The sequence below is a fragment of the Canis lupus genome, chromosome 8, assembly GCF_003254725.2.
Source record: "Canis lupus dingo isolate Sandy chromosome 8, ASM325472v2, whole genome shotgun sequence".
Classification (NCBI taxonomy): Eukaryota; Metazoa; Chordata; class Mammalia; order Carnivora; family Canidae; genus Canis; species Canis lupus.
In genome coordinates this window covers 13,007,468-13,018,967 of record NC_064250.1, presented here as the reverse complement: position 1 = coordinate 13,018,967, position 11,500 = coordinate 13,007,468, and the positions used below count along the sequence as shown (strand labels likewise).

The 11,500-nt window shown below is 45.3% G+C and overlaps 1 long non-coding RNA gene across 1 annotated transcript; it reads left to right on the top strand.

Annotated features, from left to right (window-relative positions):
• Positions 1–2,359: 2,359 nt before the first annotated feature.
• On the top strand, positions 2,360–10,568 carry LOC112657281 (uncharacterized). The gene is made up of 3 exons (XR_003134949.3): positions 2,360–2,498; positions 2,727–2,980; positions 9,954–10,568. It is a non-coding gene; the product is annotated as an uncharacterized LOC112657281 (long non-coding RNA).
• The last annotated feature ends 932 nt before the right edge of the window (positions 10,569–11,500 follow it).

The following is an 11,500-nucleotide window of genomic DNA, read 5'->3' as shown; positions in this document are numbered from 1 at the left end:
AATGACTATCATGTCAAATCCTAATTCTTCCTCCTCTAATCCAGAGATACCTTTAAATTTGGTGTGTATTCTTTCAGTATTAAAAAAAAACCATATAAATATAAAATGTATGGATCTTTGTGTATGCATGCTTTATATAAATGGCATGCTTGTGTGCATCATTTTGCAACTTTTTCAATCAATATATTTTTTGAGATTTATCTGTTTTGATACCATAGATGTAATTTATTCCTTTTAATGGCTCTAATATTACTCCATGGTATGAATGTACATTTATAAATAAATGCATTTCAATTTTCCATTTTTTCCTATTATGGACAGTAGTAAAATAGATCTACTCCGGGCTACCACAGGGCACAGCTCTGGGAAATTCCATTCACATCCATGTGTATGTGCCTCCTGGAGTTATGCAGCACAGAATCTGCCTGGCTGTCCTGGGCCCTGCCTGTGTCTCCTTCATTCATTTTTTAAACAGTATTTATTGAGTCCCTAGTGAATTCAGGGCATCGTTCAAGTGCTTTGCTTGTATTAATGTACTTAGTTCTTTGAAGAGTCCTAAAAAAAGTATTGTTTTCCATTCTCATTTTTCAAACAAGGAAAATGAAGGGGGTCGAGGGCAATCATTTGGCTTTGCATTAAGCTGCAGAGCTGGCATGGGAACTTGGACGGCCAGGCTCCTGAGTCTGGGTGGTGAACCACTGTACGAATTCTCCCTTAGGTTTCCCTCTACTTGGTTGACTTTCCTTCTCAAATGTAAACCCTTAGGAGTAGGCGCCATGGGGAGCCACTTATTTTGCAGTCCCGTGCCCAGGCTCACCTCCATGAGGGGCTCTACGATATTGTTGATCACTTTGCTCTCCGTTCAGTGCTCCTTCCCTAGTTCACATTTCCTCTTCCCCTGTCCCAATCTCTCCCTTCCTAAGCGTTCTTCTCCCGCCCCCCTCCCCCCAACCCGGCTACCCCTGGGCACAGGCTTTCAGAGTGACAAAGGCGCATCGCGGATACATAAAAAGGCGCCGCAGCGTGCCCTAATTTGGGAAAGAATATTTTCCACGAAGGGTAAAGGAGGACTTGAATTTTTTCTGCCCTCAGGAGGCCCAGCCTTGCAACCCCGTAGGTCTAGGGCTGAACAGGAGGCACTGCTGTGTTCACACGTTTAGTCAAGAGTACTTCTAATTCTGTCCTTCAGCCGTCAGGCACGTAGGCAATTTCCTCTTATAAAGTTGGTGGTTGTAACTAAACAGGTGCAGATTTGAGGAAATGCAGGCCGCCTCCACTAGGCCCCCGCTGCCTGCGAGATGAGGTTGATAAGGGACTTCCCCCTCCTCCACTTATGCGCCCCCCCCCGGCCCCCCCCCCCGGCCGCCCGGGCCCGCACCCCGCAGCTGGGCCCCACCGCCCGGCGGGGGAACTGCCGAGTCGCGCCAAACGTGAGCAGGCGATGTGCGGCTCGCAGCAAAGCACACGGGGACACGGAGGTCGAGCTCCCGCGGGGGCTGCACCGCCGGCCGAGGCCCCGTCCTCCCCTCCCCCTCCCCCGGCCGCCCGTGCTTCCGGGCTGGCTGGCCGGCGCCCACGGGGCGGGGGGCGGGGGGCGGCGGCGCCGGAGGCCTCCGCCGCGGGCAGGCGAGCCCCACAGCCGCGCGGCTGGCCCGCCCGCTGCCTCCCGGGCCCTCGCGCCGCCGACAGCCTCTCGGCCCATCGGCCGGCCCAGCGGAGCGGAGGGACGTGCCGGCGGCCGGCGCGGCTCCAGGGAGCCCTGCCTGGGCTTCGGGGTGCGGCCGAGCGCGCTGACTCACGCTCTCGCTACGTGCGCTGCGAGCCGGGCGGCCGGGGCCGGGCGTGGGGGCCCAGCCCGCGCCCCCGCCCCCGCCCTCTCCCTCCCCCCTCCCGCGCGCTTGTTTAGTTGTTCGCGCAGAGCTGCGCGCGCGCCCCGCCCCCCGCCCCCTGCGCCCGCCCCCCCGCGCCCCGCCCCCTGCGCCCGCCCCCGCGCCCCGCCCCCTGCGCCCGCCCCCGCGCCCCGCCCCCTGCGCCCGCCCCCGCCCCCCGCGCCCGCCCCCGCCCCCGCCCCCCGCGCCCGCGCCCCGCGCCCCGCCCCCCGCCGCCCCGCGCCCGCAGAGGACTTCACCCCCAGGCTGGCCGCTGGTGCGGATTTTGATCTCCTTTACTGCTTTATGGCCGCTGCGGGGCTGTGATCTTCGATCCGCAGCGACGGCACCTGGGAGCTTCGGCGAGGCCGGGGCGGCCGGATCGCGTTGGGTCCGCGTGGCGCAGGGCTCGGCCTCTCCCGGCTCCTGCGGGTCCACTGAAGCCCGAGGCCCGGCCTCCGGGGCTGCTTTTCCCAGCCCCTTACCCGAGTGAAGAGCCGTCTGTAGCCCGGCAGCCGCCCCCTCCCTGCTTCCGCCGGTCCCTGAACACCCCTGTGACCCGGGAAGCGCAGGAAGGGCAGGCGCTGTTCGGCGCGTTTGACCGCCGAGGAAACCAAAGCGCGTGTTTAGGTATTTCGTCTGTTGGCAAGAAAACACTTCGCTGTGACGTGTAGGTAGAAGTACTTAGCTCCTGGATGAATACCTTCAGTGCTGGCATAGCCTATTTTACCAGCATCTTCCATTCTGGGAAGACAAGTTGAAGAGAGAGAAAAGGGTCCCGGGGGGATGCGGGTGGAGGGCCCAGGGGGAGGGAGAGTTTTTATTAATATGTGTGAAATCGTCCCACTGTCTACACAGCTGTTACCTTTTGGTAGGCTTCGAAGGGACACAGCTGAGCTCACAGCAAGACCGGTGTTCGCCGAGGAACAGGCCGGTCCTCCCCAGATACACCACGGGGCGTCCCTGGATCCCTGCCATGGACGAGGGTCCTCCTGCTGCTGGTGCAGTGGACAGGGGCCTGCGTCTGAACCCCGGGGCTTCGGTCATCGCCAGTGACTCTGGGCAGTGTGAATGCCACCCCTCAGCGTCTTCTCATTTCGGGTTGCCATGAGGTTCGAGTTGAGAATGTGTTTGGCGTTTCCTTAACTACCGTGGCCCTCGAAACGAGAGGCGGGTTTCTTTTCCTTGGTCCTACAGTATCAGGGGTGGGAAGTGAGAGACATTGTCCACTTCAGAAAAATCTGTGTCACTCTTGTTTGCTCATCTTGGGTAAACACAGTTTCTATAGAGTCAGTAGGAACAGAAATGAGTTAATTCTCATGGAAATTCTACCTTTAGACACAGAGCACTAGGTTACAGGATCTTGACTGGAAACAGAGCTGAGCCATTTGGAGAGCACTCTTCAGTGTGCCTACTTTGTTTTGGAGGGGGTACCTGGTTTGCCAAACTCTTTCCAGATTATAAAATTAATACATGATTTTGTAGAAAACTAAGAAGCTAAAGAGAAAGAAAACCCTTAAAAAAAAGATTTATTTGAGAGAGAGTAGGGGGACAGCCTGGAGACAAGCAGACTCCCTACTGAGTGGGGAGGCTGACGAAGTGGGGCTCAATCCCAGGACCCTGAGATCCTGACCTGAGCCAAAACCAAGAGTCAGATGCTTAACTGACTGAGTCACCCAGGCGCCCTGAAAAAAATCCTTTTATAATCAACATATATATCTATATCTATATATATATCTATATCAATAACATCAGCGTTTCAGATAGATTTCTTCCTAGGTACTTTAAAAATTATTTTTAATATAATTGAGACCACAGTCTATGTTATATTATTTACCTTGCTTAATGTTATATCATACACATTCTCCCATGTCATTAAACCTTTATAGTCACTTCTGTGAATATATTGTATTTTTCCAACATTGTTGGAAGTTTAGGTTGCTTCCATTTTTTGACTGAGCAATACTCCAATGAATATCTTTGTGTTTAAATATTTGATCACTTTATTTATTATCTCCTTAGCATGGGTTTCCTGAAATGGAATTTTTAGGTCAAATAAACATTTTCATGTTGAGATCACGTTGCCCAGTGGCAATTTCCATGAGTGTAGGGACTAGCTCTGCTTTTACTACTGTATTGCCAGAGCCCAGCATGGAGTTGGTTAATGTACAGTGTTAGGGACTGGCTACAAAGAAAAATTTCGTTTACAGCAAAACTTGCCTCAGAAATATTAAAACCAAAAGTTATGTTTCATCCCAGGTGAGGCTAATAAAGGACCTTGAACCTTAAGGGACACTCTTTCCCCATTTCCAGAGCTGACTGAAGAGTCTTCTGACCAATGAGTAATGAGACTTCTTTAAACCTACTACCTCTCCAGGCTGCTAGTTTTCAGCGCTTGATTAGAATAACCATCAGGCATTCCTCCTTCCTAGTACTTAAAACAAAATCTTGACGTTTCCCTCTTTAGGGTACTAGTCTGCAAAGGTTTCCAGCAGTGTGTGCTCCCTTGGCTGGTAAATTAGTAGACTCAGCTGTGATTTAGAAAAAAAAAAAAAATACCTCAGGTGCTCTTAGTCTTTATTCTTTGACAAATAAGTATAGTTGAATTGAAATACATAAAATTGGTAGCAATCTACAGTTTTTCTACTAGTTTCTAAGTGCGTTTCATTGTTCCTTCGCTAGTACTGCATATTATAATTTTCATAACCTCTGTTATTTAGTGGATTAAGATGTGAAAATTTTTTTGCCTATTAAATGAGCTAGACTGAACCTTTTTATTTATTTTAAAGATTTATTTATTTAATTTAGAGAGAGAGAGAGAGCAAGCAGGGGTGGGGGTGAGGAGAGGGCAGAGGGAAAGGGAAAGTCTCAAGGAGACTCCCTATTGAGCACGAAGCCCAATAAAGGGCTTGATTCCAGGACCCTGAGATCCTGACCTGAGCCACAACCAAGAGTCAGATGCCTAACTGACTGAGCCACCCATGCACCCCTAGACTGAACCTTTTTAATACAAATGTTGTGATTATCTGTTTATATTTTTATTTATTGAGATCTTAGCGATTTATCAGTTTGTATGATCTTTTTACATACTAAGGATATTGCAGAGTAATTTCTTCATAATATTTTTAAAGTGAAGCAATGCCAGGAAGATCCTGATACAGCACATTATTTTGGTGTATTAAATTTTTGAAATAATTATATGTTTAGATTACTTATTGCTGGAGGTGTTCTTAGGTGAAATGGGTGGTTTCTAGCCACTGGAATGATCTAAGTAGAGGTCATTTGATCCCTTGGGGAAGAACTGAAACATCTAAATGAGAGGTTGGACTAGTGATCTTTAAGTTCTCTTAAAACCTAGAGATTTTATGATCCTATCATTTGTCTAAGGATATGAGGCTAATAAGTTTTGGAGACTAGCTTTCTATTAGTCTATAAAAGCAACTGGATCCTTCAAGAATCAAAGGATGATTTCCTAAGTCCATTGCCTTTCTGTACATTTTCTGAGAAAAGCCCAAGGTGTTGGAAGAGTGTGAATGTGCTTTGGGTTGAGCTGTATCCTGGCCCTTTAGGGCTTTATTTATCAGAAATAAATATGCATTTTGGGGGCACCTAGCTGGCTTAGTTGGTACAGCATGTGACTCTTGATCGGGGTTCTAAGTTCAAAACCCATGTTGGGTGTAGAAATTACTTAAAAATACTTTTTTAAAAAATATTTTATTTATTTATTTGACAAGGAGGGAGAAAGAGAGCGAGAGCGAGAGCGAGAGAGAGAGAGAGAGAAAGAGTACAAGAACAGGGGAGGGAGAAGCAGACTCCCCATTGAGCAGAGAGCCTGACTCAGGGCTCCATTCCAGGACATTGGGATCATGTCCTAAGCCAAAGGCAGACCTTAACCCACTGAGCCACCCAGGCGCCCCTCCAAAATAAAAATCTTAAAAAAAATAATTAACATGCATTTTTACCAAAAGTTTTTACATGAAGAACATTGATTTTTGCAATCTAATTCAATTTTTGGTTTCTTCTATATAATAAAAGTTTATAAACTTATATTTTACATATTTATACCTTATTAAATTATCTTTATTAATATAGATTTTTACATATTTACATATATATAACTATGCATGGTTGTATATAAAAATCATGTGTACTGTATTTTATTGGTAATATGTTTTTTTTTTTTTATTAAAGGTGATTGCTTATGTAGTTTTCTGTTCTGTGCCAACTTTGGAAGTACTTCCAACATAAAAGTCGGCTCCACTGTGATATCTGTGCAGATTTCTATTGCAGATGTCTGTGATTGCTGAGTCATGACACAACATAAGTGACATGGATTTTATGTATGCATTTATTATATGATATGAGAACTGTATGTGTTCTGACAGCCTTTGCATTTCTCTTACTGGTGTGCTCATTACTGTGGGAACTACATATTTAATCAGCAGTGTCCACTATAGGACTACAAGTTTTGGTGGGGAGGGAGCAAGTGGGACTTGATCCTTTTGTATCCCTAGCACTCAGTTTAGTGCTTGGCGTTTTACAAAGGCTTTGTTGAATCGATTTATATGCAATAAATCACATGCAAAAACCAGACATGAAAACGTGCAAGAGGTTAGGGATTGAATTTGTGCTGAGAATGCTGACAGGGTGGGCCTACGGCCTGCACTGGGGTGATAGAGGAAGCTAAATGATTTGAGTGCCTCCCAGGAGCTAACATGAAGCTGGCATTGCACAGGCTTTCCTGTATTGAATCCTCACAACTTTACTGTTTAAGAGGCTTTTTGTTATTGTTGTTTTTACAGAGCGGGTTTAGAAAGGTCAATTAACTTTGTCAATCAGTAAATGGTAGACCTGGAGTTTTCTCCAAGCTTATGGTGGCTTGGAAATCCAGGCTCTTTTCTCTTGACCAGGAGGCCGGCAGTAAGCAGCCCAGTCTTGATTAGGGCAGAGCTGGGGAGGAAACGAGTGTTGGTTTAGAAAACTACTTGGTTCCATCAACCTAGATGAATTTTGTCTTTGTATCTCTCGTCTCCACACCCTTCATTTCTGTATGCCCTCTGCCTCAGCTTTTCTCATCCTCTCAAAACCCGGTGCCCCTGTAGTCCCAACTCCTTATGGTGTCCCCCCTTTGACCTTCTCTTCTACACAAGCCACATTCTCTCTCCTTACCATCCAGCTATAGTCTTTGGTATTCTTCTTCCATTAAATCTGATAAACTCTTCTAGGAAAAGAATAGGATAGTTGTTAGAATGTTTCCCCTCCTGCCACTGTGTTTTGTTAAATACAGATGCTAGTTGTAAAGATTCTAAAGTTGGGAGGGAGGCATTTGGGCAGAAGGATATTTTGTCTTTTCAAATAAAATCATAGAATGCAGCCACTTACTCTCTGGCCAAGGCACCAAGGGCCCTTAGATCTTAGGGTCAGTAGTAAGAACCAACATTTCATTTGTTCAGTTCACATCCATGTGTACTACTCTTCTAGATAATGTAAAACTCTTTTACATTTTAGCTCTTTTATCCTCCAAACATCCCAATGAGGCAAATGATAATGTTGTCCATACAGTTGGTGAGAGGAGAGTGAGGACTAGAACCCTGTAAGTTTCGTTCTGAAGCAGTCAGACAGTCAGCTTAGTTGGAGGAGGTGGGGAGGCAAGGGGAGAAGGCCAGGGAGAGGGAAGATGGGATGTAGGGTAACAGAAAAAGAGAAACTCTTAATGGTGGCATAGGAATTTGATTGGACACATAACAAAAAATAAGATTATCCAGTGAACTGTTCTGAAATCCACTAAAGAGGTAGTTTAGAGCAATTAGAATGGGGGAAGAATTAGCACCTGTGCCAAGGGGGCAGCCACACATTGTTGGGGTCCAAAGGAGTGGGAATACCACTGGGCAGGGGTCTGCCACTCTGTAGTTTATTTACACGTAATTTGCTATTGGGTGCAACTTGCTGGAAGCATAGCCAGCCAGGAGGGAGTGAAGAAGGAGTCTGCCAAGGAATATTGTAGGGGAAGGTTCCAGGCTGGGAGTGTGAGCCAGAGGGAGGGAGGAAATGAGCTTTTCCTTGTGGGTGGATTTCACCCAAATGGAAGTCCAAATATGGATCTCCGAGAGCTGGAGGATTGCAAGAGGGGGCCTGGTGTGTCTGGGAATCTCAAAGCCAAGATCATTCCTAAGCTGAGTGGGGGTGGATTCCTGGGAAGCTTCCGCATCATTACAAAGTATTTATCAAGTTCTAAGCTGTAATAGTTTCTCAAAAAGTGAATATTTCTGAAAAAGACATTTAGAAGATGTGAGAGAAACATATTTTTGGGTAAGTGGCCGAAGGCTGGCAGCCAGGCTCTCAGCAGCATCCTGTGCTGGGGTGATCAGTCAATTGTTCTGATTTTCCTGGGACTATCCCAATTTTTGCACTGAAAATCCAGCCCCCCTTCAAAATACTCCACACTCTGCTCATGTGCTGCCTCTTGATAGAGGCCTTCCCTGATCATTGTCTGAAATAGTATCCTACCCCATTCCCAGTGGTCATATCCTATCCCTTTATCTTGATAACAATTAGGCCCTTGAAATCATCTTGTTTGCTTACTCTCTCTTCTCCAAAACCAGAATATAAGTTCCATAAAGGCCGGGATTTGGGTTTGTTTACTGTTATATTCCAAGCACATAGAATAAGACTGGGCATTCAGAACTTGCTCATTATGTATTTGTTGAATGAATGATCACTTTTTAAGGTTTCCAGTACTGTGCTCAGCTCTGGATATACAAAGATGAGCAAAACCAGAAATGGTTCTTGCACTTACGAAGCATAGAATTTAGTGGAGGAGAAAGACACATTAATGATGTATTTTCACATATACAAGTAAAATGAGGGGATCCCTGGGTGGCGCAGTGGTTTAGCGCCTGCCTTTGGCCCAGGGCATGATCCTGGAGTCCCGGGATCGAGTCCCACATCGGGCTCCCGGTGCATGGAGCCTGCTTCTCCCTCTGCCTGTGTCTCTGCCTCTCTCTCTCTCTCTCTGTAACTATCATAAATAAATTTAAAAAATTAATTTAAAAAATTAAAAAAAAAAAAAACAAGTAAAATGACGACTGGGTCAAATGAACTGAAGAATAGGAGCCTGACAGAGAGGTACTGATGCTTTGAGAAGGTATGATGCCAAGTGGAGTCTGGAGGCCTGAGCTAGTGAAACCTTGCCCAGGGAAGTAATGATAGTTGAATCTGAAAGTTGGAGAAAAAAATGCTTTCTTAGGAAGAAAGAACTGCACATGCAAAAGCCCTGTGACAGAATGGAGAAGGCTTATTTGGAGAACCACAGCCAGGCCCTGAGGCCGGCACACAGAAACCAAGAGCACTTAGGGTACCCTGTGAGGCCAGGAACAGCCAGGTCACTTGGGGCCTTGTACATTGGAGGCCTTGCTGAGGATTTGTCTGTTTTTTCCTTAAGAGTTATGGGAAATTACTGAAGGGTTTTGTTTTTTTTTTTCTCACTGAAGGATTTTAAGCAGGAATTTTGTGTACACGTGTGTGCATTGTGTATGTGTGTGTGTATGTGTGTTTGTGTATGTGTACGTGTATGTGTGTGAGATTATTAATCTTTTGTATTTTGAAGTGAGCATTCAGTTGATTGTCAGGGTCCCTCCATCCCCATGCTAGGTGGTTAAAAGTAGGGAGAGAACAATTAAAATATTTATAATTATAAAATGTGGCTCATGGTCTTAATTCTTTTCTTCTTCTGTCTGTTGATGGACTAAGTTCCTATGATCTAAATAAGGGCAGAATAAGGGGGGAATCAAATCTGTGGCCAAATAGTGTTTTGAGGATCTTTCCAGAACTTGGTATTCCATAAATACGTGATGCCAAGATTTCAAAGAATTCTTCTAGGCTCTGTGGGGAGAGAAAAAGGAAACCATGTTCTTCCCCCTTGGGGAGCTGAGAAGTTTAGTGACAGGTAGCAAATGAAAAAGGCATAAGATAGACCCAGAAACCAGTTCTACACGAACTGCTTCCTAGAGATACTCAGGCACATTGTTAATGTATAACCTCCTAGGAGCGAGGTCCACGTCTGAATCATTTTTGTTCCTCTCACAGAAGTTAGCTGAGTGCCTTGCCCAAGAGATGTGTCAGATGAATCAAGTTGAGTCTGATCGCCTCAGCAGAGAAGGACCATTAGTCAAGAAGCAAATCGGGCCTCTGGTGACGTTTGCATTATAAAAAGTACTTCTAAAAAATGGAAGCTTTGTGATGACAGTTTTGTGTCCATTTTCTGTTTATTCACTGCTGTGTCCTCAGTGCCTAGGATATTGTCATTCAATATAATGTTTGTCAAATAAATGAATTTACTAGCTTAAGTGAGAAGCTCTGGAATGATCAGAGGACATAAGTGAGGAATTGGTTAAGTAAATTAATGGTCCCTCCATATGATGGGATACTGTTCAACATTTAAAGAGTATGGCCCTGGAGTGCCTGACTGGCTCAATTGGTGGACCAGTATGATTCCTGGTCTTGGTATTGTGAGTTCAAGCCCTATGTTGGGTATAGAGTACTTGAAGTGAAATCTTAAAAAATAAAAAAATAAAAAAGAATAAAATAAAGAGTATATCACAGAAGAAGCCTTACTGATTATGCAGGGTAGTGAAAACACAGGCTTTGGAGGCCCACTGCCTAGAGTGGAAGCCCAGTTCTGACACTCACTATCTGGGTAACCTTGGGAGAGTTATTTAACCTCTCTGTAATGCAATTGCCTCAGCTGTACAATTGGAATAGTAAGAGTACACACCTCAGAATTCTTATGAGAATTGATAAGCTGATAGAGTTTGTATATAAAGTGTGTAGGGTGGTGCTTGCTATGCAGTAAACACTCAGTGAGTATCAGTTTTAAGTGCTTTACATATGGTGACTTCTAATCCTCACAATAACGCTATGAAGCAGGCATTGGTTTGATCCCCATATTTTATTTATTTTTTTAAAGATATATTTATTTATTTTAGAGACAGAGAGTGTGCAGTGTGACAGTGCAAGGGGGTGGGCAGAGGGAGAGAGAATCCAAAGCAGACTCCTCACTGAGCACAGAGCCCAGTGTGGGGCTCCATCCACAACCTTGAGATCAGGACCTGGGCTGAAACCAAGAGTCAGACGCTTAAGTAAATGAACCACCCAGGTGCCCCATATTTTAGTAAGTGATATATTACAGTGATTCCTCTGAATGTGTTGGGTAGAAATTGGACAGTTTTGTGAAGAGGAATGACATGATCTAATTTATATTTTAACAAGATCACTGTTTACTGTGTTGAAAAGAGACTGAAAAAGGTGGAAGGGGCAAGGCCAGAAACGAGAAGGCTACTTAGGAAACTATAGCAAAAACAAACAAACAACAACAAACAAACAAACAAACAAAAGAACCCCAAAAAATTAAAAAAAAAAAAAAGGAAACTGTAGCAAGAATTCAGGTGAGATATGCTGTTGGTTTGCATTAGGGTGGTAGCAGTTGAGGTGATGAAAAACAGTCTGTTTCAGGATATCTTTTGAAGTTAGAACTCCAGGATCTGCTGATGGAATGGGTAGGAGATATGAAAAAGATGAGTCATGGGTGCCTACTTAATTTTGGATCCTATCAACTGGAAGGATGGAATTGCCAT